We start from the raw sequence: 26,471 nt of genomic DNA on the forward strand, positions 1-26,471 counted from the left end.
ACATGCCCAGATACATTTGACACAAACAAATCTACCAAAAACTCATCAGCTGTATTGTGTCATTAGTGAATCTTGAATGTATAGGTTAACAGGATGTACTGATATTTTTGACAACCGGGCTAGGAGTTTTAATACAACCAGTGTATCAAAAAACCAAACAAACCCTATTCTAGTCTTAACATTCAATTAATTCTTTGTATACCTTTCTGAGTAGATAACTACTTTGTTTTTTTCCCTCTCTCTCTAGGAAATTTCAAAATAAAGCAGATGTTGCATCGTGCACTGGTATCTCGAGGTTTTCCAAGTTACTCTCCTCTGTACGTGTTGGCAGGAATGTAAACCTAATGTTCTAGATTAATGCTGGAGGAATTGGCTAGAGGTGCAGTTAACAGGTAAGAACAGATTCTGCTGGTTTTGGGGAGGTACGATGGAAAGGTAACCTGAAATCTTACCTTAATGACTGAGGTAGCAATCTTTGTTGTTCAGCTGTTTCAACTTGAAATTGACTAAGGATTTATAATTTAGCATTTCTTGACATTTGTTCTGAGTTTAATTGATTTTTCTCATTCTTAAATGTAGTCGTCAACATTTTAATGTACATTTAACATTCATATCCTGGGTATATGTTGCAAACAGGTAGATCATTTCGGCTAGACATATTTTTCTGATTAAAGGATAATTAAATTTTTGTAAAACTTTCAATGGAAAACATTTTTAGTAAGTGAAAAACTGTAATTAATCAGCATGTTGGTATCCAGTAATCCAGAATTGATGGGTTCTTGCTCTCCAATAAACATTGTCCTCTAGTGGCAACTAGTAAAAACTCTTGAAACATCTTGGCATCACCTGGCTGAGATCAGTTTACTGTTTCCTTTCTCTTAGGCCTGGTCCTCACTGAGGCGGGGTCAATCTAAGATACGTCAACTTCAGCTATGCTATTCTTGTAGCTGAAGTTGCGTATCTTAGATCAACTTAGAATCACTTACTTCGCGTCCTCGCGGCACGGGATCGACGTCCGCCGCTCCCCCGTCGACTTTGCTTCTGCCTCTCCCCAAGCTGGAGTTAGCAGTCGATGGGAGAGTGATCAGGGATCGATTTATTGCGTCTGCACTACACATGATAAATCGATCCCCGATTGATCCCTACCCGCCGATCCGGCTGGTAGTGTAGACATACCCTTAGTGTCTCTCTTGCCTTAAATTAGGCAATTGTGGCAGTACTGTCAAAGTTTCCTTTTTGACTCAGTTACAGAACCTTCTGTAACTTTTGTTAACTGTCCTTCGTAAGTATATTGTAGATTCAACTGCTGAAAAACCTCTGCAAAGGGAAAGGTATCTGAGGTGTTGCAGAGTTTCCCAGGTCATTGTTGCAGGTTCTGGTTGTTTCATTTCTATTCATTGCTCTGACTGGCAGGTTGAGAACTGTTGGAGAGGGTACTGATCTCCTTTTCACCAGAAAGTGATTACATCAACCAGGATGTGGCACTAACATTTTTGACCCTGTTACTCTGTCCGGTTGCTGTGTTCCATAGCATAGTATTTATCACTGTTTTTACCACAAAGTATATGTGTTAAACCAGTATGCTTCAGGACAGTATATTTATGCATTCTCAAATCATTTTTAGTAGCTTCCCTTTTAATATTGCAGCTGCAGTAATGTCGTCAGTGTGATGCTCTTTAAAAAAAAAAAAGGCCTTATTTTAATTGCTGGTATCTTTGACATTATGAGAATTACATTTTGAACAATAAAAGACTCAAAATCAAATATGCTTTAGCGGTCCATCCAGTAAAGGCCTATGCCATATATGATTATGTAATTAATTGCATTTCCAGTACAAGTCCCTATCAAGTTTTTATTTAAAAAATTATGTTCTTGAAAAAGATCAAAACTGTACTTTAAAAATAGTTAAAGGCAGTGCCCTAAATCCAGAACCCTAGCGTATAACTGGGCATGAAACAAAGTATCATTAAAATGACCATACTTAGCACAATGGAGGAATATCATCTGGACATGGTTCTTAACCACCGTAGATCAGTATTTCTTGGTTAAAATGCTCAAGTTTGATTTTTGTACAGATATCACTTCCAGATCATGCCTAAAATATCAGTTAATTCTGTACTAATATTTATAGCCAATATTGGGATCTTTTTATCATGCTTTGATTTTTACTACTTTTAAATGTTACTGGTAGAGCCAAAATCTGCTGGGCTTATTCATGTGACTGGTATCATTTAAGGCACCTAAGTAAAGTGAGCAGAACTTGACCTTTAATATGAGTCTGGTTAGCTTTATATGTAAGTCAGGAAAATAGGAAACAGAATAGCTGAACATTTTTCATGGGGTTAGAAGAAATAGTGAATTGCAGCCTCTTTCTTGTACAACTTCACACTCCAGCAGCAGAGCCTTATTTTATCCACGTGCTACACAAATAGCCCTGCTTTTTGGATAGCTTGCAGAAGTAAATGTGGGAGGGAAGCAAGCTTGATTATTGGCTGTAGAAAATGTGATCTGGTACAGACAGATTCAAACACAAGGAATTTCTACAACTCCTTTGCCTCATGTGTAAATGGCACTTTCTCTCAGCTTTCACAGTGCCTGAATCAAGAAAACCTATCTAAAGCTGAACCTAGGTATAAGGATGATGATGGTAAAAAGAGGAAGTGCTATAAAGAACTTTCCTCCTCTGTAATGTCTCCTTCTGTTCGGTATCACTGCCTTCAGATTGCCAAATCATTCCACAGCCATGGGGTCTTCGTGGAGCATCGAACTGCTGTTGGATGCCCAAATACTCATGGAAGCCACAAATGCCCACTTTGATGTGCACCCCTTCCTATCTGGTTCAGACCTGGCCGCAGCAGTACATGCATTTGTGATTATGGGTTGATTATTGCAATTTGTATCTGAGAATGAAGCTGCGCACCTTGAAAAAGCTTCAACTAGTACAAAATACAGCAGCAGCCTGACTGCTTAGCGACAGAGGTCATCTCAATGCTGCATTTTTTGTATTGGTTCCCCACTGAAAGCAGAGTTTATTTCAAGGTCCGTTACAAAGCTGTCTGTGGTATTGGACCTAGCTACCTGAGAGATTATCTCTAACTCTGAAACCGTGACTACAACAAGTGGGCTATGTGGTTCCACTGGAATTGTGAAACTGTAAAATGATAGTGGTAGGTTTGGGATTACAAGCATTCATTTTTACATGGATGAATTTGTTTCCTTTGAACTCTGAAAATCAGTTTGATTTATTGGACATCTATACTGTATATTTGTTAAAGAAATCAAATACTGTTAAGGTGAAAAATACACAAGGCACTCAAACAGTCTTAACTCTGCTCTATCATGATGAAATGCAATAATAATAATAAAGGCATTTTAGTGTTTGTGGCCCTAGATGTAAATTGATTTTTAAAGGCATATTGGAGGGTTTTTTAGTAGTTTCTCTTCTGGCTTCACTACAGAGCAGATTAAGGTTGTTTGGGTGCCTTAACTATGCATTTACTAGGTTAATGTTTTTCTTTAGTGTAACATTTAACTTTGTTTTTGCCATAATTATAACTTCCATGTAGTGTGTTTATCTATAAATTACTAATGCACAGTCAACCATAGTTGCATCTTAAAATTTGTTTGGGAATTTCTTTAACTTTTTAAAAAACTGGAGTCCCAAATACTAAACAAGAAAGAGAGAGAGCTTCTATGCAATATTTCTGGTTTGGCATTCTAGAGCTCTCCATAGCAGCTCTGTTAAAATTATTGCTGAACCACAGACAACTACTGCACCCAAATCTGACAGCTCTGCACCTGATAGCTTGGTTGCCGCATGGTCGAATGCGGAGGAACAGGCGTGCTCACCCCGTGTTCAACAGGTATGGATGGGTAGCAGAAAGCCCTCCACCAGGGTAACCTACCTGGCTAAGTGAAAGTGGTTGGCATGTTGGGCGTCAGACCAAAATCTTTTGCCTGATCAGGCCTCACTCCAGTTGTTCCTAGAGTACCTTCTGCACCTCAAGCTCCATGACCTGTCACTTTCATCAATCAGAGTCCACTTGGCAGCTGTTTCAGCCTTCTACCTTCCAGTTCAGGGCAGGTCACTCTTTGCTCATCACATGATGGTCCGGTTTCTAAAAGGTCTCTAGTGGTTCTACCCTTGAGTCTGTGACCCTGTCCCACCTTGGGACCTAAACCTTGTGCTGTCAAGGCCCCTTGGTTCTTCCCTTTGAGCAGTTGGCTTCTTGTTCCCTCCTTCTTCCTGCTGGCAATAACATCAGCCTGTAGGGTTCTTTCCAAAACCTCATAAGTCAGATGAGGAGCATAGACTATACTCTCTGGATGTCAAGAGAATGCTAGTCTTTTATATTGACAGGACTAAGCTGTTCCGTAAGTCGACGCAACACTTCATTGCAGTGGCGGACAGGATGAAGACCTTCCTGTTTCTGCGCAGAGAATTTCTTCATGGATTACTGCCTACATCAGGTTTTGCTATGAACAGGCAAAGATGCCACCGCCAGCAATCATAACCACCCATTCGACCAGCGCGCAAGCCTCGTCAGCAGCGTTCCTGGCCCAGATTCTGATTCAGGACATCTGCAGGACCGCTACCTGGTTATCCATTCATACGTTCACGTCCCATTACATGATTACCCAGCAGGCTCGGGACGATGCTGGCTTTGGTAGAGCAGCTTTGCGAGCCACACAACCATGAATGCCGAGCCCACCTCTGGGGATACTGCTTGTGAGTCTTAGAATGGAATCAATGTGAGAAAGCACTCGAAGGAGAAATGCTGTTACCTACCTTTTGTAACTGTTGTTCTTCGAGTGATTGCTCATATCCATTCCAGCTAGGTGTGCGCGCGCTGCGTGCACGTTCATCAGAAGATTTTTACCCTAGCAACCCCAGTGGGTCGGCTGAGCGCCCCCTGGAGTGGTGCCATAATGGCACCACATATATACCTCAGCCGACCCACCCGACCCTCAGTTCCTTCTTACTGCCCGTGTCGGTCATTGGAACAGTGGAGTGCAGCTTGTCTGACCTCCGCTTCCCTAGCTTCCTCATAGTTCTTTCTCTAAAATTTGTATATAGTTGATATCTTAGTTGTAGGTGTTCTTGTTTTTGATAATTTTCAGTCAGTTTAGTATTAGATAGTTAGCGGGTTCGGGGATTAGCCCCCACCCGCACCGGGGACCGGAGCGCATGCTCGGCTCCCTGGGTTTCAAGCCGTGTTAGGCCTGCCGCAGGCCTATGCCTACAGGGGATCCTCACACCTCCTGTTTGAAGTGCCTGGGAGAGTCGCACTTGTCTTCTAAGTGCCCGATTTGCAAGGCTTTTAAGCCTCGCACAAAGAGGGAAAGAGACATTAGGCTTAAACAACTCCTCATGGAGGCAGCCTTAACCCCTCCGGCTGCGGCACCGCCCGCTGTCCCTCTAGACTCTTGCAGTGCTGCCACGGCGCCGGGCCACTCTTCGGTGCAGCAATCAAGAGTGCCGTCGGCACCGAAATCCGCCCAGGGGTGCTCTCTCTTGCCAAAGGCGAAGAAAGGCAAAGCCGCTGCCTCTTCGGCACCGCCTGCTCCGAAGCACCAGAGCGCGCCCCGACCGGACCGCCCGGCACCGAAACCTGCCGCAGCACCGGTTCCTCCGGCGCAGACGCTTCTGCCGGCACCGTCGACTCCGGCCCCTCAGAGGCCATCGAGTCCGGCACCTGTGACCTCCCCGGCTCCGGCCGCGGTAGAGATGCCACTGCCGTCGACTCCGGAGACCTTCGCAGCGGCGCGGGACCTTATTGCGTTGACGGACCCGGCTGTGCCTCTGCCCCCGGCGCCGCCGGTGCGGGCGCCCCGTTCCATGGGCAAGCCGTCAATGCTCAAGCCGCCTGCCGGCACCGAGTCCAACCGGCACCGATCCCGATCTCACCAGCGCTCACGGTCTCGATGCCGATCTCACTCCGGGCGCCGATCGCAACGCCGCTCGCAGTCCTGGCACCGCTCGATTACGCGGCACCGGTCTTTCTCTCGATCTCCGTCTCGTCGCTCCCGGCACCGATCCGGATCGCGGTACCGCTACGGCCGCCGCTACTGAAGAAGCCGCTCTCAGCACCGAACATGGAGATCGCGGTCGACCTCCCGGCACCGTGCCGGTCGGAGGTCCCGCTCTCGCTCCCACTGTCGCTGTTGAGATGTCTCCCGGCACCGATCGCCGCAGAGGAGGGAAATGCGATCAGTTGGCACTTCGGCACAGGGGTTATCCGCTCCTCCCTGGCCCTCCAGGCACACCTCGACCTCTTCCCATGCCGACAGCTACTGTTGATGAACATGACCCTCAGGTCCCTTCGGGAGTCTTCCAGCAGTCCCACTACGCGGACCAGGACCCTCATCACTGGGGTTATTGGACCCCTTGGGCCTACCACCAAGCCCAAGGCGCTCCTGTGCCTACCACGCGCACCGTACCACATGAGTCACGCATCCCGGAGGCTACAATAAGCTGCCCCCCGGTTGACACTGAGGTACCGTCGTTCGTAGAGGAAGGTAATCAGCCTGCCCAGGAACCTCTGGAGCAGGAACCTTCCCAGGTCCCAGATGTTGAGCGGGATACCATCATTCCCGGGATATCTTCCTCTTTCTCTTCCCCAGATGAGGCGGTGGCGGGGTCGTCGTCTGCAGGTCCCCCGCCAATTGACTTACGGGCACACCAAGAGCTTCTTCGCAGGGTGGCATTGCGAATGGACCTACAGGCTGAGGAGGTATCAGAAGTGGACAATCCGATAGTGACCATTTTGTCGGCGGACGCCCCAACCCGCGTAGCCCTCCCTTTCATTAAGACTATCCAGGCGACTGCTGATAGCTTATGGCAGACTCCGTCCTCTATTGCGCCCACAGCCAGGGGGGTAGAACGCAAGTACGTGGTCCCTTCCAAGGGATATGAGTATTTGTATGTACACCCTATCCCTTCGTCGTTGGTGGTCCAATCTGTCAACGATAAAGAGCCCCACGGCCAGCAAGGCCCGACTCCTCCTAAATCAAAGGAAGCCAGGCGAATGGACTTGGTCGCAAGGTCTACTCTGCTGGTGCCCTGCAGATCCAAGTGGCTAACCAGCAGACATTGCTGAGCCGTTACAGTCATGACACTTGGGCTGAGGTAGAGAAGTACAAAGAGCTCCTACCTCAGGATTCACGACAGGAGTTCGCAGCCTTCGTAGAGGAAGCTAAAAAGGTAGTGCGCACCTCGTTACAAGCTTCCTTGGACGCAGCTGACTCGGGAGCACGTACTATAGCCTCGGGCGTTACCATGCGCTGGATCTCTTGGCTCCAGAGTTCGACGCTTCCCCCTGAAGTACAGTACACCATTCAGGACCTTCCTTTTGACTCCAAGGCTCTCTTCTCCGAAAAGACGGACTCCAGACTACAAAACCTAAAGGACAATAGGGTCATTATCCGTACTTTGGGGATGCATACCCCTGCGACCCAGAGGCGTCCGTTCCGCCCCCAGCTTAACCGGCTTTACTATATGCCTCGCTACAGGCAGGACTCTGGTCGGCGACGGGGTCGCGGGGGATGTAGACGGCAACCTGGCCACCAACCGTCCCAAGGGCGGGCCCCTTCTAAACCAGCGGGGCCTAAACCGTCCTTTTGAAGATGCGCCTGGGGACGGCATACCAGATCTTTCTCCAGATCCCTCCCTGCCTTTTTCCAACCGTCTTTCCTATTTCCTCCCGGCGTGGGCCCGGCTGACCACCGATGCCTGGGTCCTACGCACTGTGGAACGTGGTTACCAACTACAATTCGTTTCACCCCCACCTTCCCACCCTCCTTCCCGGTCCCTCTTCAGGGACCCTTCTCACGAGCAACTCCTCTTACAAGAGGTGCACTCGCTCCTCACTATCGGAGCAGTAGAGAAGGTTCCGGAGAGGGAGAGGGGCAAGGGGTTTTATTCCCGTTATTTTTTGATCCCCAAGTCCGACCCATCCTCGACCTGCGAGACCTCAACAGATACATGCTGAAGTTGAAGTTCCGCATGGTATCCCTCGGGACCATTATCCCTACATTGGATCCGGGAGACTGGTATGCCGCCCTCGATATGAAGGACGCTTATTTTCATGTTGCCATCTTTCCACCACACAGACGTTTCCTCTGATTTACAATCACTCACCTTCACTTCCAGTTTGTGGTCCTCCCCTTTGGCCTCTCCACGGCCCCAAGGGTGTTCACGAAGTGCATGGCCATTGTCGCCGCCCACCTCCGTCGGCGCGGCATCTGCGTTTTTCCCTACCTAGACGACTGGCTCAGCAGGGGGGACTCGCAGACCTCAGTCCAGCAACATGTCACAGTGATCAGAGACTTGTTTACGCGTCTGGGCCTAGTTCTCAACATAGAGAAGTCCACTCTAGTACCAACTCAGAGGTTGGACTTTATTGGCGCGACCCTGGACTCATCTCTAGCCAGAGCCTACCTTCCTCAGCTACGGTTCCAGGCCCTCACGCAGGGGCCCTTCCTCAGCTACGGTTCCAGGCCCTTCAGACCTCTCGTATGACCTCTGCCCGTGCTTGTCTCCGCCTCCTTGGTCACATGGCGGCTTGCACGCACGTAACTCCGTTTGCCAGGCTCCGCCTCCGCCCCCTCCAGCTGTGGCTCAACTCGCGATACCGTCCGCACAGGGACCCTCTGGATACCCTGCTCACCATTCCAACGGGTGTCCTTCAATCCCTGGACTGGTGGCTGACCCCATCCCACGTATGTGCGGGGGTCCCATTTCATGCTCCTCAACCTTCCCTTTCCCTGACGACGGACGCCTCGTCCCTCGGATGGGGAGCCCATCTCGGCGATCTTCGTACTCAAGGTCTTTGGTCGGTGCAGGAATTGAATATGCACATCAACGTCAGGGAGCTCCGGGCAGTGCGCCTGGCATGCCAGACGTTCCAAACTCGCCTCCGCGGCCGTTGTGTCTCAGTCTTTACGGACAACCCAACGGCCATGTACTATATCAACAAGCAAGGCGGGACCCACTCTTCTCCCCTCTGCCACGAGGCGATGCTACTGTGGGAGTTCTGCATAGCCCACTCGATACATCTGGTGGCGTTGTTCCTTCCCGGCGTCAAGAACACCATCGCGGATCGCCTGAGCAGGTCCTTTCTCTGCCATGAGTGGTCGCTGAGAGCGGACATTGCTCATGCCATTTTCCAACGGGGATTTCCCCATGTAGACCTGTTTGCATCCCGATCAAACCGCAAATGCCAAGAGTTTTGCTCCTTTCAAGGCCTGTCACCGGGCTCTCTGTCAGACGCGTTTCGCCTTCCATGGACTCATCATCTGTTCTACGCCTTTCCCCCGTTTCTCCTTATACACAGAGTCCTGCTGAAGCTCCGACGGGACAAAGCACGTCTCATCTTAATCGCGCCAGCGTGGCCCAGGCAACACTGGTTTACCACGCTGCTCCGTCTATCGGTAGCCAGCCCAATTCCTCTGCCGCTTCACCCGGATCTTATAACACAAGATCACGGCACTCTCCGTCACCCAGACCTGACGGCCCTCCACCTCACGGCGTGGCTCCTGAGTGGCTAGACCAGTCGGAATTGCGCTGCTTTGCTCCCGTGCAGCATGTTTTATTGAGCAGCAGAAAGCCTTCCACTCGATCTACCTACCTGGCCAAGTGGAAGCACTTCGCTTGCTGGGCTCAAGCGCGCAACGCTATTCCTTCAGAGCTTCCGCTTCCGGTGGTCCTTGACTATCTCTGGTCACTAAAACAGTAAGGCCTTGCACTGTCCTCTATAAAGGTGCACTTAGCGGCTATCTCCGCTTTCCACCCCGGTGAGGGAGGATATACGCTGTTCTCTCATCCGCTGACTACCCATTTCAGAAAGGGCCTTGACCGTCTCTACCCCCAGGTGCGCCATCCGACTCCCACCTGGGACCTCAATCTGGTCCTCCACAGGCTCATGTCCCCACCCTTTGAGCCGCTAGCCACCTGTTCCTTGCTGTACCTGTCATGGAAGACGGTTTTTCTGGTAGCTATCACATCAGCCAGACGGGTCTCTGAGCTCAAAGCGCTCATGGTGGACCCACCGTACACTGTTTTTCATAAGGACAAGGTGCAGCTACGTCCACATCCAGCATTCCTCCCGAAGGTAGTGTCCGCGTTCCACAATAACCAGGACATCTTCCTTCCAGTTTTCTTTCCAAAACCTCACGCATCCTCGCAAGAGCAACGACTTCACTCCCTTGATGTTCGTAGGGCGTTGGCTTTCTATGTTGATCGGACAAGACTGTTCCGCAAATCCCCTCAACTGTTTGTGGCAATTGCTGACCGGATGCGAGGTCTTCCTGTCTTGTCGCAGCGAATCTCCTCATGGCTCACAGAGTGCATACGCACCTGTTATAACTTGGCTAATGTTCCTTTGGGCCATCTCACCGCCCACTCTACCAGAGCACAGGCATCCTCCGCTGCCTTTCTGGCACAAGTACCGATACAAGAAATATGCCGAGCGGCGACCTGGTCGTCGGTTCATACTTTCGCCTCTCACTATGCTCTGGTCCAACAGTCAAGAGATGATGCAGCCTTTGGCTCTGCGGTCCTGCATTCCGCCACGTCTCACTCCGACCCCACCGCCTAGGTAAGGCTTGGGAATCACCTAACTGGAATGGATATGAGCAATCACTCGAAGAAGAAAAGACGGTTACTTACCTTTGTTTGTTCTTCGAGATGTGTTGCTCATATCCATTCCACACCCACCCTCCTTCCCCACTGTCGGAGTAGCCGGCAAGAAGGAACTGAGGGTCGGGTGGGTCGGCTGAGGTATATATGCGGTGCCGTTATGGCGCCACTCCAGGGGGCGCTCAGCCGACCCACTGGGGTTGCTAGAGTAAAAATCTTCCGACGAACGTGCACGCGGCGTGCGCACACCTAACTGGAATGGATATGAGCAACACACCTCGAAGAACAACAGTTACACAGGTAAGTAACCGTCTTTTCTTTGAGATGTGTTGTTCATGTCCATTCCATTAACTGTCCTCCTACCCCTTTCTCGGGTTACTGATATGAAGGAACAGAGAGGGCGTAGGGCTGGCGGCACCTCTTGAGCATGAGAAGCCAGAGGGTACCAGAGCTGGCCCTACGGATACCACTAAGGCAAAAATTCTGACAATGGAGCATGTGGGTGCGCACACACCTAAAATGGAATGGACATGAGCAACACATCTCGAAGCACAACAGTTATGAAAGGTAGGTAATGGTTTTATTGGCTCTCAAGTTACCTATAGTCCTTATAATTAACAATTGTGTATCTAATTGTTGTAATAGCTTAGTTTAATTATAATCTAATTTCTTAAGTGCAGGCTACCATTGCAGATTGTAGTTAATTTTAACTATCTGGAAAATAATGAAATGCCAATGTTGTTCCATTGTTAAGGTCATTCAGGACAAAGAAAAGACTGGCATACATGAAATTGTTTAAAGGACCAAGTTTTTAATTAATTTAAAATATAAACTACTGGATCTACCTGCAGATTATCAGACAATTGATTCTTCACTTGGCGTAAAATGCTGTAAATTTGGAAGGGTGTACTGTATTTTTCAGACAAAACTAAGGTTGAATCCCTGTGTTACCTGCAAAATAGAATGCAACTTTAGCTATGTGATGACCAGCATTTCCATAATATTTTTCTTATTATTGAACGTGGGGATAAAACTGCTCCTTTTTTGTAAAGCGCTATAGATAAGAAGTGATATGTAAGAAGGTGGTTTAATTATTATCACCTAAAACATTGTAATACTGCATGCCCACTTGTGTTATTTACCAGGTAACAGTACAGTAATTGATGTGTAAAATCAAGTAATAGTTTTAAGTTCCTTGATTTGTTTTGCTCAGTTCAAATGCAGACAGTTAAATAGTATTCATTTTTCTATGTAGGATTTAAGAATAAAATGGAATGTGTTAATTGATTCTTTATAAACTTGTTAAAAACAAACCAAAAACTTGTGGTATGTTAGTGCAGAGCATACTGTACTAGTTCCAGGCCAGGGATTTAAATGTTCATTTAGATCCAAATGAAATGTATGTTTTCCTTCAGAATAGTATTCTTTTCAATATTGCCTGCTACCCCCCAAATAAAAATATCTAATAACCTGTACTGTATTGTGTGACAATGAGACTTCAGTTACTTTGGTTGTCACTTCCATCTTCAGTTGCATAGAGTTTTTTCTGTAGAAATGTCAGCCTTTTTTATAGTAGGAGCCCATGCACTTTGTAAAAGGCAACTCTGGCACTGTTCATTTTTTCCATAGCACTGACTTATTCAAAATTATTAGCCCATGGAGCGAACTCTTCAGAGGAAGAGAATTATTCTTTCATAGCCTGTTCCCGAAAAGATTGAGACTAGGCTACCCTAGTTATATTAAAAGATGCTTTGTTGTCTTTGTATGGATTGTAAATCATCAGGGCATTATTTTATTTCAGAATAGTTTATTTAAAACTCACAAGTTATCTGAAACTTACTGTTTAATATATCAAAGATTTACTGTTAATACTAGCTTTTCAAACCTGTACTTGATGATTTAATTACACTTTTTGCCTTGCAGCAAAACATCCTATAAACAGATTTTATTTTCAGCCTCTTAACTCTGAATATACATGGAAAGCAACATGCAGGTATTTTATTTAAACATAATGGAAAAGAATTGTTAACCTTCTTGCCCCCCACCCCCAAATACCTAAACCAAAAAACCTTACCAAGAATATGCTGTAACTAAATAACGATAATTGTTTCTCCGTCATAACATTATATAACTAGTAATTGGAGATAGAGATGGAGACTAATAATTTTGCTCTTCTTCGCTGCCTTTCAAAGATCTTGAAATATTTTACAAACATATTTAAAGGACAGCTACAGTAGATGAAGTGTATAAACCCATTAACATTTGTGTAATACCAATGGTCCTGTATTTATCTTTGGAGTATGTTAAGTGAGCAGAATGCATAATATTAAAAGAAAAAAAAATCAACCTGCATGGTGGCAAAAAGATTGGATAGCCTTACATAAAAGAGCACATTATGAAGCATGGGAATGAAATAGAAAGATGACTTTTAGAGAAGCATATAGTTAATAGAAAATAAGTATACAATATAAGTGTTATCTGTTAAGCATTTATATAGTTACCCTCCCCCATCACCATAATGCCTGAGCGCCTCAGTTAAAACATGAGATTATTTGGGAGCTGTGTCAATGTCAGAACTACTCAGTGGGTATCAAGGATCAGGATTTCTGGGCTCTGCTTCAGGCTGTTAACGGGAGTGGGGTCCATCGGTTACAAACAGCATAGCCAAGGACAGATTTGCCATATTTGTTTTGAAATACAGTGGCAATGGATGATTTGAATCTGCCATATTAGAGACAAGGTTTTATTCCCAGCTGTGCTAGAGAAGTGACCTGCAACCTATCACTTGCAACATCTGTATAATGGAGGAAATGCTTGCTCCTCTCCTAGGTGGAGGTTTGAGCTAGGGGCTGTAGAAGAGTGAGGATTAGAACTTCATGGTCTCCTTCTGGCTCCTAGCCCAGCTTTCCTTTCACTAGGCCAAGCGGTGGCAGCTTCTGCTGTCTCATCTGGAGCTCAAGCTCATTAGGGCTAAGGAGCATATTCAATGCAAAAGGAATATTAAAACTTTTAGAAGCAAGCTTCTAACAAGCTTTCAGTGTGTGCAAATGAGGATCCTCTTAAGTATTGGTGGATCTTCATGAGGTCAACAAAAGGGAATCTGACATCAGAACTTACCCCCCTGCCAAACTTTAAGTCCCTGCCCCAAACCGTGTAGTTGCTCTAGAGCAGTGGTCCCCAACCTTTTGCATCTGGTGGGTGCCAGACGACGAGCAACGGAGGAGCGTGGCGGCGGACGAGCATCCGCCGAAATTCCGCCGACAAGTGGCAACATCAGTAGGCGTCGCTGCTGAAATGCTGCTGAAAAGCAGCGTCATCCAGACGGGTTGCCGCTGAAATACCGCCGAAAATTGTTAATACTAGCTTTTCAAACCTGTACCTGATGATTTAATTACACTTTTTGCCTTGCAGCAAAACATCCTATAAACAGATTTTATTTTCAGCCTCTTAACTCTTAAAATTGGTGGCATTTTGGCGGTGATGCCTCTGGATGATGCAGCTTGTCGGCAGCATTTCAGCGGATGCTTGTCCGACAGCTCACTTAGATGCTCCGGCGGCACTGTGTTGGGGACCCCTGCTCTAGAGGTCTAAGAAATGGCTGAAAAAAAAGTGAACATTGAATTTAGGGGAAAATAAGCAGTTTTGCCATTTTTGAAGATGGCTGTACTGTTTGCAGGAACATCCTAAAAAAATTAAATTTTTTTTGTTCAGCCTGAAAGAGAGAACGTGCACAATTTCAGCCCACATTTGGCAAACTTGCATTAGAAAGCTCCTGTTTTCTGTTATAAAGTGTTAAGCAACCTTAGCTATAGGCCTTGCTACCATCTTTGCCTTAAATACATTATTGCACAAAATCCTAAATGCCCCCATGCGATAATCTAATAAATAGTATACCTCAAAATATTCAATATTAAAAAAAAACAACTATTAGAATACACAATCCTGTATGTTTAAGAAACCAAGAGACAGACAGACCGGGGGGGATGGGGGGGGGGATTGATAGTTACTTTTGACAAAATCAGCCCTTTTTCCCTTCTTTAAGTAGAGAATGTCAAATAATTATTTCCTATATGCAAGTGTAATCTTACTACTGTTTTCATCATTTCTTAATGAAGAGTTCCCCATTTAGAATTTAAATCCAAGCGGGACCCAAAGTTTTATAATGCTTAATGAAAAAAGACTCCAGAATCCTCATGAGATTTTTTTTTTTTTGTAAATCATGACCTTTGTCTTCCAACTGACTTACAATTCTTAATAAGTTTAATCTTTTTGTTGCCATGCTGTATGTTTTCACAAAATTGTAGAACTGGAAAGCACCTCGAGGGGTCATCTAACCAATCCCCTGCACTCATGGCAGGACTACGTATTATCTAGATCAGTGTTTCCCAAACTTGGTATGCCGCTTGTGTAGGGAAAGCCCCTGGCGGGCCGGGACAGTTTGTTTACCTGCTGCGTCCCACAGGTCCAGCTGATCACGGCTCCCACTGGCCACGGTTCTCTGCTCCAGGCCAATGGAAGCTGCTGGAAACGGCGGCCAGTACGTCCCTTGGCCTGCGCTGCTTCCAGCAGCTCCCATTGGCCCGGAGCAGTGAACTGTGGCCAGTGGGAGCCGCGATCGGCCGGACCTGCGGACTGGCGGCTGCTTCCAGCAGCTCCCATTGGCCTGGAGCAGTGAACCGTGGCCAGTGGGAGCCACCACACAAGCGGCGTCCCAAGTTTGGGAAACACTGATCTAGAGCATCCCTGACAGGTGTGTGGTTTTTTTTGTTGTTGTTTTTTTTTGTTTTTTTTTAAACCTTAAAAATCTCCAATGATGGAGATTCCACAACCTCCATAGGCAATTTATTCCAGTGCTTAACCACCCTGACGGTTAGGAAGTTTTTCCTAATGTCTAATCTAAACCATCCCTGCTGCAATTTAAGCCCATTGCATCTTGTCCTGTTCTCAGAGGTTAGGGAGAACAATTTTTCTCCCTCCTCCTTGTAACAACCTTGTATGTACTTGAAAACTGTTGTATCCCCTCAATCTTCTCTTCTCCAGACTAAAAGAACCCAATTTTTTCAATCTTCTCTTACAGGTAGGTCCCTACCAAATTCACGGTCCATTTTGGTCAATTTCACGGTCACAGGATGTTAAAACTTGTAAAATTCACGATTTCAGCTATTTAAAATAGAAATTTCATGGTGTAATTGTAGTGGTCCTGACCCAAAATAGAGTTGTCGGGGTGGGTTGCGGTTCTGCTATCCTTACTTCTGCGCTGCTACTGGCAGTAGTGCTGCCTTCAAAGCTTGGCAGCTGGAGAGCAGAGGCTGCTGGCCAGGAACCCAGCTCTGAAGGCTGTGATGCAGCCTTCAGAGCTAGGCCTTTGGTCAGCAACCACCACTCTCTCTCCGCCCAGCTGTGAAGGCAGCGGGTGCAGAAGTAATGGTGGCAATACTGCAACCCCCCTAAAATAACCTTGCAGCCCCTCTGTAATGCCCTTTTGGGTCAGGACCCCCAGTTTGAGAAATGCTGGTCCCCCCTGTGAAATCTGTATAGTATAGGGTAAAAGCACACGAGAGACCAGTTTTTACAGTCTGTGATGTGTTTTTTCATGTCATGAATTTGGTAGGGCCCAACTCATAGGTAATGTTTTCTAGACCTTTAATAATTTTTAAGTATCAGAGGGGTAGCCGTGTTAGTCTGGTTCTGTAGAAGCAGCAAAGAATCCTGTGGCACCTTATAGACTAACAGACGTTTTGCAGCATGAGCTTTCGTGGGTGAATACCCACTTCTGAATACCCACTTCTTCGGAAGAAGTGGGTATTCACCCACGAAAGCTCATGCTGCAAAACGTCTGTTAGTCTATAAGGTGCCACAGGATTCTTTGCTGCTTAATAATTTTTGTTGCTCTTCTTTGGACTTTCTCCAATTTGTTCACATCTTTCCTGAAATGTGCATCCAGAACTAGACACAATACTCCAATTGAGGCCTAATCAGCGGGGAGTAGAGCAGAAGAATGACTTCTCGTTTCTTCCTTGCAAACACTCCAGCTAATACATCCCAGAATGTTTGTTTTTTTTGCAACGGTGTTACACTGTTGACTCATATTTAGCTTGTGATCCACTATGCTCCTCAGATCTTTCCAGCATATTCCTTCCTAGGAAGTCATTTCCCATTCTGTATGTGTGCTTCTGATTGTTTCTTCTTAAGTGGAGAACTGTCCTTATTGAATTTCCTCCTATTTACTTCAGGCCATTTGTCCAGATCATTCTGATTTTTAGTACTATCCTCGAAAGTTCTTGCAACCCCTTTTAGGTTATCTGCAAACTTTGTAAGTGTTCTCTCTATGCCTTTATCTAAATAAATGATTAAGATATTGAATGGAAGTAGACCCAGAACTCATCCCTGTGGGACCCCACTTAATATACCCTTCCAGCTTGACTGTGAACCACTCATAACTGGCTGGAAAACCTTTCCCAGAAAGAAGTTATGCACTCTCCTTATAGTAGCTCCATCTAGGTGGTATTTCCCTAGTTTATGAGACGGTCATGCGAGACAGCATCAAAAGCTTTCTAAAGTCAAGATATACCACATCTACCACTTTAGCCACAAAGCTTGTTACCCTCTCAAAAAAGCTATTAGGTTGGTGTAGCAAGTCAAGCACTCACCACTGTGGCGCCTTCTGCTGGTTATCCGGGAATTAGATCAATTCCAGCCTCAGAACACCTCCTGCTGGCTGGTGTCTCACCTGCCTCGGGTCCCTCCCAGCCCCCGGTGTCCCTTTCCTTGGGGTTCTGCCTACAGCAGCACCCCCACACTCTAGGTCTCCTCTCCCACGGGAACCCTCAACCCTCTAAGCCCGCCATGCTCTGGGGCACACTGCCGTCCGTAATGGTCACTCATCACTGGCAAGGGGGTTGGACCAGCTGCCTTTCCCTGCAGCCCCAGTATCTTCCTAGGCCTTAACACGGCCTCAGCCTGGGGAGTTGCCAGGCTGGAGCTCCCCAACTCCTCTTTCCCTTCCCTAGAATTGCTCTGCTTTAAGTACTCTGTGCTCCCCTGCAGTTAGGTCATTCCCACTCCAAGGCTGGAGTGAGACTGACCCAGTTCTGCCCTGATTGGGTGTGGCCCCAGCTGTGGCCGCTTCCCCAGTCAGCCTACCTTTTTCCCCAGGAGCGGGGTAACTGCCCCACTACAGTTGGTTGACACAATTTGTTCTTGAAAAATCCATGCTGACTGTTACTTTTCATCTTATTATCCTCTAAGTATTTGCAAATTCCTTAATTATTTGCTCCCTTATCTTTCTGGGTACTGAAGTTAAGCTGACTGGTCTGTAATTCCCCAGGTTGTCTTTATTTCCCTTTTTATAGATGGGCATGATATTTGCCATTTTTCAGTCCTCTGGAATCTCTCCTGTCTTCCATGACTTTTTGCAAATTATTGCTAATTTTCATAAATTATATGATTGTAAGACTGAGAGGTATTCAAGTAGAAACAGAAAACATTGGGGTAAGAGTTTATTCTTTATAAAATTAAAGACAAGCACTCAGTAGTTAGGAAAGAGCAGAAATTAAGCTTGTCTGAATCCTTTAATTTGACTGTTTATTTTATGCAATACAACTGCCTTTAATTACAAGATCACATCATTTTCTTCATGGGCCCCATTTTATTTACTGCGTTAAGTGTTTCCAGTCTCTTTCTCCATTGAGAAAACTATATATTTTTGAATGGCCAACTCCTGAGCACAAGAAGTTCACTAGCCATAGTTGTGACAAACTGTATAGAGTATAGAAAGACAAATTTGAGATGTGCGGGGGTCCCTAGAGAAGTCTCAGTTTTTCTGCTTTATCAAGAGAGTGTTTTTTCTGGTGGAGAGATTTGCCACCAGATTAGCTGTTGAAATGGGATTGAGTCCTCAAATTCTTCTGAATTGTTTTCCAGGCATTGGTTTTTAATAGCAGTGAAGCTGAGGGTTACATTTTTGCCTCCTGGTCTCAGTAGCAAACACAGTACAAGAGATATTTCTGCTTATTAGGAGTTAGAGTGAATTGAGAAGAGTCCCTTGTAGAATTGAATTTTCTTTTGGGTCCAGAGAGCTCTTCACTGGTGCCTGAAGTTGCACCTCTTTAAGAAGGGTAAGCTATAGTTAAATCCCCAGGTGTCTAGGATGACAACTGATCTCAGCCTCTGGAGGTGAAACGTTTTCATGGGTCTCAAGTCGTGTCACTATCTGTAGTCCCAGTCTGATTTGTGTAGGGACATCAGCTTCCTGGAGTTCAGGGCAATGGGCCTGGTGATCTAATGCACTTCCTGCCATAAATCTCCATTTCTGCTATCCTCAGAGAATGCAACAGATAGACAGAACATGTAAACCATTGGGTGGGGGAGGGGGAAACCAGGAGGAGTCCATTCTCCAGGCCTGACCTGGATTGTTACCAAGATAGAAAAGGCTCATCTGACTGTCTGGTTGACATATTTTCAATTGGACCTGACTCAACACATCCACCATTTCCTCTGAAAAATGGCAGCTGAACAAACAAGCTGTTCAGGATGTTGCCACACAGGGCCTATGCCAGAGTGACAACTTTGCCTTGTATTTCAATTCTCAGCTGCCCCGTTTTTGTTTGACACTGCGACCCTCTGTCCTTGGGAGGTGGCTGCCTTCTTCAGTTCCCTTCTCCTAAATTGAGTCTGAAAACCCTGTGAAAACAAAAAGTGAGTCATTGAATTAAGGTCACCGTAATCATTTAGAATTGGCCACAGAGACCATATTTCCTCAGCCTCCTCCCAGATGTCTCTAGATTCACCCTGAATTTTACCTCAGTCTTTGGCAGACACCTTTTGCATCAGAGACCTGTGTTGTGCTTCGATCCATTGTGTCTGTCCCTAATGTGAAGTTTGATATTCAGTTATCCAGCAAATCTCATTTATTTTCTCTTTTCCTAGAAAGTATTCCAACATTAGAATTAGACAGAAAACAAAATGTCAGGTGATTGGCTGCAGCAAAACAATGCATTTCATGGCAGAAATGTTGACTTTCATAGTATCTTGGGGGAAAAATACAAAATTCTGCAGCCGTGGAATCCTGGAACTCACATGTTCTTGATTTAAGATTAATGTGGCAGAGTTCACTTCTGAGCTAATTGTTTCAGGCTCTGCAGACTGTTTGGGCTTGCTCAGCTCTTGTTTTCATGATTTTTCTCTTAATTGCAAGGTCTAGAAACATAATTTAAAAAATAAAAGTTGAGATTTTTTTGAGTGGTAAATTCAGTGGCTGTGGAATTGCAAAACACATGGGGACGTCCATTTTAATGTTACTTTCCTCATTGCTTTCACCTTGGCTCTCTTCTCCTGATGAAGTTGTCTTCAGAAGCTTCCAGGGTCAGCGCAGTCTTCCACATAAATCAAAATATTTCCCCCCCCCCCCAATCTTTCTAAATGTTTCACCTAATCCATTAAATAGTACCTAGGTAGGCTGTCTCCTTGTAGAGGCATATTTTGTAGCTCGTGGCTATTTAAAAAAAAAAAAAAAAAGTCAATTTCCAAGGCTACCATTTTCTGCAGGTAACCATCTGGAGATCCTATACTGAGATCTAGAAGGTCTCCACTGTCAGAGATTCATGCTTCTTCCATCAGTTTGATGGCAACCTGTTTGATTCTGCTTAAAGAAGGCCTTTTATAAGATCTGTAAAATGTTGTGATTTGGCATCTCTTCATATTTTCACTGAATGTTGTATACATGGGTATAGTAACCTCAGCCTTCCTTAACAACTGTAAGTAGGCTGACTTGCTGAAAGATTGTTGAGATTCCAGTTGACACACATGTGTGGCAAAATCAAGAGTTATAAGACAGGCAGAATTTTAGTTTATATATTTTCTCAGCTTATACATTTCTCTGTAATCCTGTGTCTTCACAGTTTATATATAATGAGTTTTTATTCAAGTCTGGATAGAAATTCCATGCTTGAATAATAAGAGTATAGCAATAGGAATATACTACTGATCAGCTGACCAGGATGGTGATGGTGACTGAAATGCTCAGAGAGATCTGAGCATTTCTGGCTATAAAACCAGTTGAAATCCCACATTATTACTGGGTTTTCTATCCCCACATTGACTGGATAGTCGTCACCTGAGGACGGAATGCAGAGATAAAATATCTAGACACCATTAATGACTACTTCATGAAGCAGCTAGTCCTGGACCCCCAACGGAGGAGGCAGTTCTTGATTTAGTCCTAAGTGGTGGAGCACAGCACCTTGTCCAAAAGATTAATATAGTGAGAACCGCTTGGTAGTAGCAACCATACTGTAATTGAATGTAACATCTGTGTAGGGCAGAAAATATGAAAGAAATCCATCACACTAGCATTTAACTTCAAAAAGAGAAGTTATACAAAAATGAGGAAGCTAGTTAAATAGAAATTAAAAGGAACACTCACAAGAATGAAGTGCCTGCAAGCTGCATGGAAATTTTTTTAAAACATTGTAATAGATACTCAAACTAAGGCCTTGGCTACACTTGAGAGTTACAGCGCAATAAAGCCACCCACAGCGCTGTAACTCACTTCCCATCCACACTGGCAAGGCATGTACAGCGCTGTATCTCCGTGGCTACAGCCTGCAGGTGCTCCACCTCCCTGTGAGGATTAACAGCTGCTACAGAATGGCTGAGATGCTGGTGCTCCAGTGTAAACGGGGAGTAACCTTATTATGCAGTGATTGATCTCCGGAAACTCCCCATAATCCTTTTAAGTGAAGCTTCCTCTCTTGTGCCTCTTTGTTTTGTTGTGAACTCCGGACACCCCGGGAGCTGCTTATCTTCCAAAAAAAACAAAAAACCACACACAAATACTGTTTGCTTTGAATGAGTAGAGGCAGGCAGGGGGCTCCCTTTGGAATGGCCACAGCTAATGTTTGCTTGAAGAGAGAGGCTGCGCACAGGGGAGGGGTGTCCGTTTAGGCAAGCGGATGCTTATCTGGTCTGTGAGGAAAAAAAACAAACAGCTGCTGTTTGCTTTCAGTGAGTGAGAGAGGGGTGGAGGAGGGAGGGGGGTCAGAACTTGCAAGGCAGGGTGCTGACAGTGTCGGCACTCCAAAAACCCACTCTCTCTTCCCCCCCCGCTCCCTGTCACACTCCACCCCCCCCCACCTCCCTTTTGAAAAGCATGTTGCAGCCACTTGAACGCTGGGGTAGCTGCCCATAATGCACTGCTCCCAATGCCGCTGCAAATGTGGCCACGACAGTGCGCTATCAGTGTGGACAGACTGCAATGCTCTCCTTACTGCCATCTACGAAGGCTGGTTTAACCCACAGCGCTCTACATCTGCAAGTGTAGCCATACCCTTAATGTATACCCCAAATTAATTAAAACAGTAAGATGACCAAAAAATGCCGCCATGGCTAAACAAGAGAGTAAAAGAGGTGGTTAGAAGCCAAAGGGCATCCTTTAAAAATTGGAAGTCAAATGCTACTGAGGAAAATAGAAAGGAGCATATACTGTAGCAAGTCAAGTATAAAGCTATAATTAGGCAGGCCAAAAAAACTTGACGAGCAACTAGCAAAAGACATGAAAACTAACAGCAAAAAAATTTAAGTACGTCAGATGCAGGAATCCTGCCAAACAATTAGTGGGGCCACTAGATGATCAAGATGCTAAAGGAGCACTCAGGGAAGGGAAGGCCATTGTGAAGAAGCTAGATGAATTCTTTTGAATCGGTGTTCACTGCAGAGGATATGATGGAGATTTCCATGCCTGAGCCATTCTGAGCTAGACTGTCTCATTTCGTCCCTGCTCCACCTCTTCCCGCCATATTTTGCCTCTTCTCCCGAGTATGCCCCACCCTTGCTCCGCCTCTTCCTGCCCTTGCTCCTCTCCCTCCCCCCCCCGTGCCTCCTGCATGCCGCTGAACAGCTGGTCACTAGTGGGCGGGAGGTGCTGGGGAGAGGAAGGGGAAAGGGGAGGAGCTGATTGGTGGGACCGCTGGTGGGTGCTGAGCATCCACTATTTTTTTTGCCATGGGTTCTCCAGCCCTGGAGCACCCACGGAGTCAGCGTCTATGCTTGGAGTCATTTTGAATAGTTCTCTGAAAACAGAAAATATCTTGCCATTATATAAATTCATGGTATACACCCACCTTGAATACTCTGTGCAGTTCTGGTCAGACAATCTTAAAAAAGATGTAGTAGAATTGGAAGAAGTACAGAGAAGGTCAGCTTCCATATGAGGAGAGATTAAAAAGACTGGGACTGTTCAGCTTAGAAAAGAGGTGATTAAAGGCAGATGTGATAGAGGTCTACAAAATCATGAATGGGGTGGAGAAAGTGAATAAGAAGGTGTTATTTACTCCTTCACATAACACAAGTACCCAGGGTCACCCAATGAAATTAATAAGCAGCAAGCTTAAAACAAGCATAAGGAAGTTTTTTCACACAACACACAGGCCATGTCTACGCTAGAACTTATGTCGACAAAACTGTTGTTGTTCAGGGTGTGAAAGAGAGTCACAAGCTCTTAAGTCCATGAGCGACATAAGTTTTGCCGTCATAAGTGCTCGTGTGCACAGCACTATGTTGGCGAGAGGCACTCTCCCGCCGACATAGTTACTGTCGCTCATTGAGCTAGTTTTGTTATGTCAACAGGAGAGCTCTCTCCCATTGGCATTACATGACTAAACGACTGCTCTTACAGCAGCACAGTTGTTTTGGTACAGCTATGCCACTGTAAGCTTGTACGTGTAGACCTGGCCCCATCAATCTGTGGAACTTGTTGCCAACAGATGTTGTCAAGGCCAAAAGTATAACTGGGTTTAAAAAAAAGAATTAGATAAGTTCATGGAGGAAAACTCCATAAATGGTTATGATCAGGATATGGTCAGGGACGCAACCCCCCTTGCTCTGAGTGTCCCTAAACCTCTGACTGCCATAAACTGGAATTGAGACTGGATGACTGGATGGATCACTTGATATAATTGCTCTGTTCTGTTCATTCCCTCTGAAGCATCTGGCACCGACTACTTGATAAGAAAACCCATTTCTGCAGGTCCTGGGAAATTTGGTTAGTTTCTTTTTATTATGGAGTCTAATTTAAAGATTCAAAACAAAAACATGTCAGTGGGGAAAATAAAAAAAATCAAAACTGTCTCGATAAGACAGCTTCCTGAGATGTCAGTTCTTTGGCTCAGTTGGAATGAGTTGCTGTGTGTGCTTTTTACACTATTGAGCAGCAGTGTTATAACTGAAAATCAGACTACTTCAGATAAGAATAGAAACATGATGATGTAGACAGGCTGAGCAAAACACTGCATTGGCATGTCACACTAATTTGCAAGTTACAAGTAATTTGAGGCTTACAATCTCAATATCTGTGTATCCAATTTCCTTGTTTCCCTGTTTATGATATGCTAGTTAATAGCTTTTATATATGAGGGCCATTGTATTAGGTCTACAAAGAGTAACAATAAATATGACATGCTGATCCCTGTGTCACTTGTTTTTATGTAATGTTAAATTGCATGCTGTCGCTGTGCTTTATGCCAAAGACTTTTGAATTGACAGCACATACCTGCATTTTAGAAGCTGGAGGTACTCTTGGGACTTCTGGCATGTGAGGAATTACTGGAGGCTGTTTGGAATTGTGGGGGGAAAATGTATTAGCTGCTTGTTTCTGCTCAAATAACCTGTGGTGAAATAATTCAGTGTTTGGCATTTTAAATTGTCAACTTCAGTTAACACCCCATTACAATGAATGGGGCAGTTTCATAGCTGTTCTTTGAATGCTTGCTCATGTCCATTCGAATGTAGGTGTGCGCTCACCTGGAGCACCGCTGCCAGAAAGTTTTTCCTTCAGTGGTATCCGTTGGGTTGACTCTGGTGCCCTCTGGAGTCGCACTCTCAAAGCGCCAGTATAAAGAGCCCTGCCGACCCACTGCCCTCAGTTCCTTCGTACCACCTATGATGGTCACTAGAACTACGACTCGTTCTTGCTTCTGCACGTACTTAGTGGACTTTTCTCTGTCTTATTGTATATAGTTGATTTTAGGAATTAAGTGTTCAGTTATTAGTAGATAGTTAGGAGTTAGTGACCCCCACTAGGCAGGGTTAACTCTGCCCAGCACTGGGGCATACCTCGAGCTCTGAGATTTAAGCCTTGTGAGTCCTGTCACAAGCTTCAGTCTGTGAGTGACCCCCATTCAAGCTGCGTCAAGTGTCTGGAGGAAGCTCACATGCAGGAGCGGTGCAAGATCTGTAGGGACTTGAAGCCCCTCACCAAAAAGGATAGAGATGCTAGACTCCAATCTATCCTCATGCAAGAAGCACTCCAACCTCCCTCGGAGCTGGGTCACTCAGAGTTGGCACCAAATACTTCAACCTCAGTAAGGAACACCCCAGCTACACTTTGGGATATCCAGTGTCATTCAGCATCTCCGGCACTGAGGCAAGACACGCCTACTGCATCTAAGGAATCTCAGCACCATCAAACATCCTTCTTGTCTAAGAAAGATGCGCTGATGAGAGATCCTAGGCACAATTCACCGTAGGAAGATCGACAGAGGCCGATCTCCAATACTGAGGTCGGCAGGGCAGAGGGATACTGCTAGAGTGTGACCTGTGTTGGGCCACCCTGTGGCACCAACAACCTGTGCCATGCCATTGATTCGGGTCCTGTAATGGGAGCCATTGAGTTCAGTGCTGATGGACTTGCTGCCACGAGAGCACCGGAGTCCCACTAATCTGCCGGTACTGTCAACTCCAGAGCCACTCGCAGCAGTGAGGAACTTATTCATTCTACTGGTACTGCTGTTCCTGGTCTTACAGGAGCTGTCAGTGGCGGCACCAACAGGAAAGACTTCTGGGGGCTGGAGACCTCAGATAGTTTCAAAGGGGAAACCAGTTTTGATGGCACAGCCCCTGTTCCCTCTTTCCTGGCACCAGTTGGCACGGCTCCACCCTGGTCTCGGGAGGGATCCTTGGAGTTGGAGTCTTATGTCTCGTGGAGGAGCTGGCACCACCATTCTAGCTGGTGCTATCCCACTATGAACTCAAGCCAGAAGATCTCACCTGCAGCGTGGCCACCAGGGCAGTGGCAGTTCCTCGTACAGTGGCTTTTCTGGAACCTTGGGCTTTTCAATCGCAGCCAAGTTCCCATTCCAGGACTGGAATGCTTCAGAGCCCAGACTGCTTCCACCACCAGAACACTGATATCTTGGCAGCACCGGGCCCCGTGAGAGTGGCATAGCCTCTGGGTGATGCCATCAGGGACCCCATAAGAGCGTTGTGGCAGACCCCAGCGTCCTTCAGCCAACAGCTAAGAAAATACTTTCTTCTGGCTAAGGGGCTAGCGTTCCTATACACTCACCCACCACTGGGCTCTGGTGGTGATGGTGGCAAACAGGAGGGAAAGGAAGGGCCAGCAGGGACCGACCTCCAAGGCCAAGAATGCTAAAAAGTTAAACCTTTTTGGGAGGAAGTGCTATTTGAAAGGAGGTCTCCAGCTCAGGATCGCCAATCAGCAGGCACTCCTGAGCAGGTGCCATTTCAACTCCTGGGACTCTATGCTGAAATTTAAGGAGTTGCTTCCTCAGGAGTCCAGACAAGAATTTGTGGCTCTCATTGAAGAAGGCAAGTCTATGGCAAAGGCGTCCATTCAGGCAGCCCTGGATGCAACAAACTTGGCAGCCTGATCCATGGCTTTGGTTATGACTATGCTGAGAAGCTTATGGCGTCAATCCTCGCACGTGCTATACGAGTCCAGCAAACTTTACATGACCTCCCTTTTGAGGGTACGTTGCTCTTTTCTAAACAGATGGACCCCAAACTGCACAGTTTGAAGGACTCAAGGGCCACAATT

At 46.0% G+C, this 26,471-nt stretch overlaps 1 protein-coding gene and 1 long non-coding RNA gene across 7 annotated transcripts in view; one reads left to right on the forward strand and one right to left on the reverse strand.

Moving 5' to 3' along the window:
• Positions 1–26,471, forward strand: part of PPM1B (protein phosphatase, Mg2+/Mn2+ dependent 1B) — a 110,595-nt gene that overhangs the window by 43,559 nt on the left and 40,565 nt on the right. For all 6 annotated transcript variants that reach the window (XM_039530956.1, XM_039530955.1, XM_039530961.1 and 3 more), the window contains exon 2: positions 248–392. The gene's annotated coding sequence lies outside the window, so the exon portion shown is untranslated. The remainder of the gene's footprint in view (positions 1–247; positions 393–26,471) is intronic.
• On the reverse strand, positions 19,447–25,731 carry LOC120401254. The gene is made up of 3 exons (XR_005596357.1): positions 25,682–25,731; positions 24,186–24,245; positions 19,447–19,563 (listed from the first exon to the last, which is right to left on the reverse strand). It is a non-coding gene; the product is annotated as an uncharacterized LOC120401254 (long non-coding RNA).

This window comes from Mauremys reevesii, linkage group 3 (genome assembly GCF_016161935.1).
Source record: "Mauremys reevesii isolate NIE-2019 linkage group 3, ASM1616193v1, whole genome shotgun sequence".
In the NCBI taxonomy this organism is placed as follows: domain Eukaryota; kingdom Metazoa; phylum Chordata; order Testudines; family Geoemydidae; genus Mauremys; species Mauremys reevesii.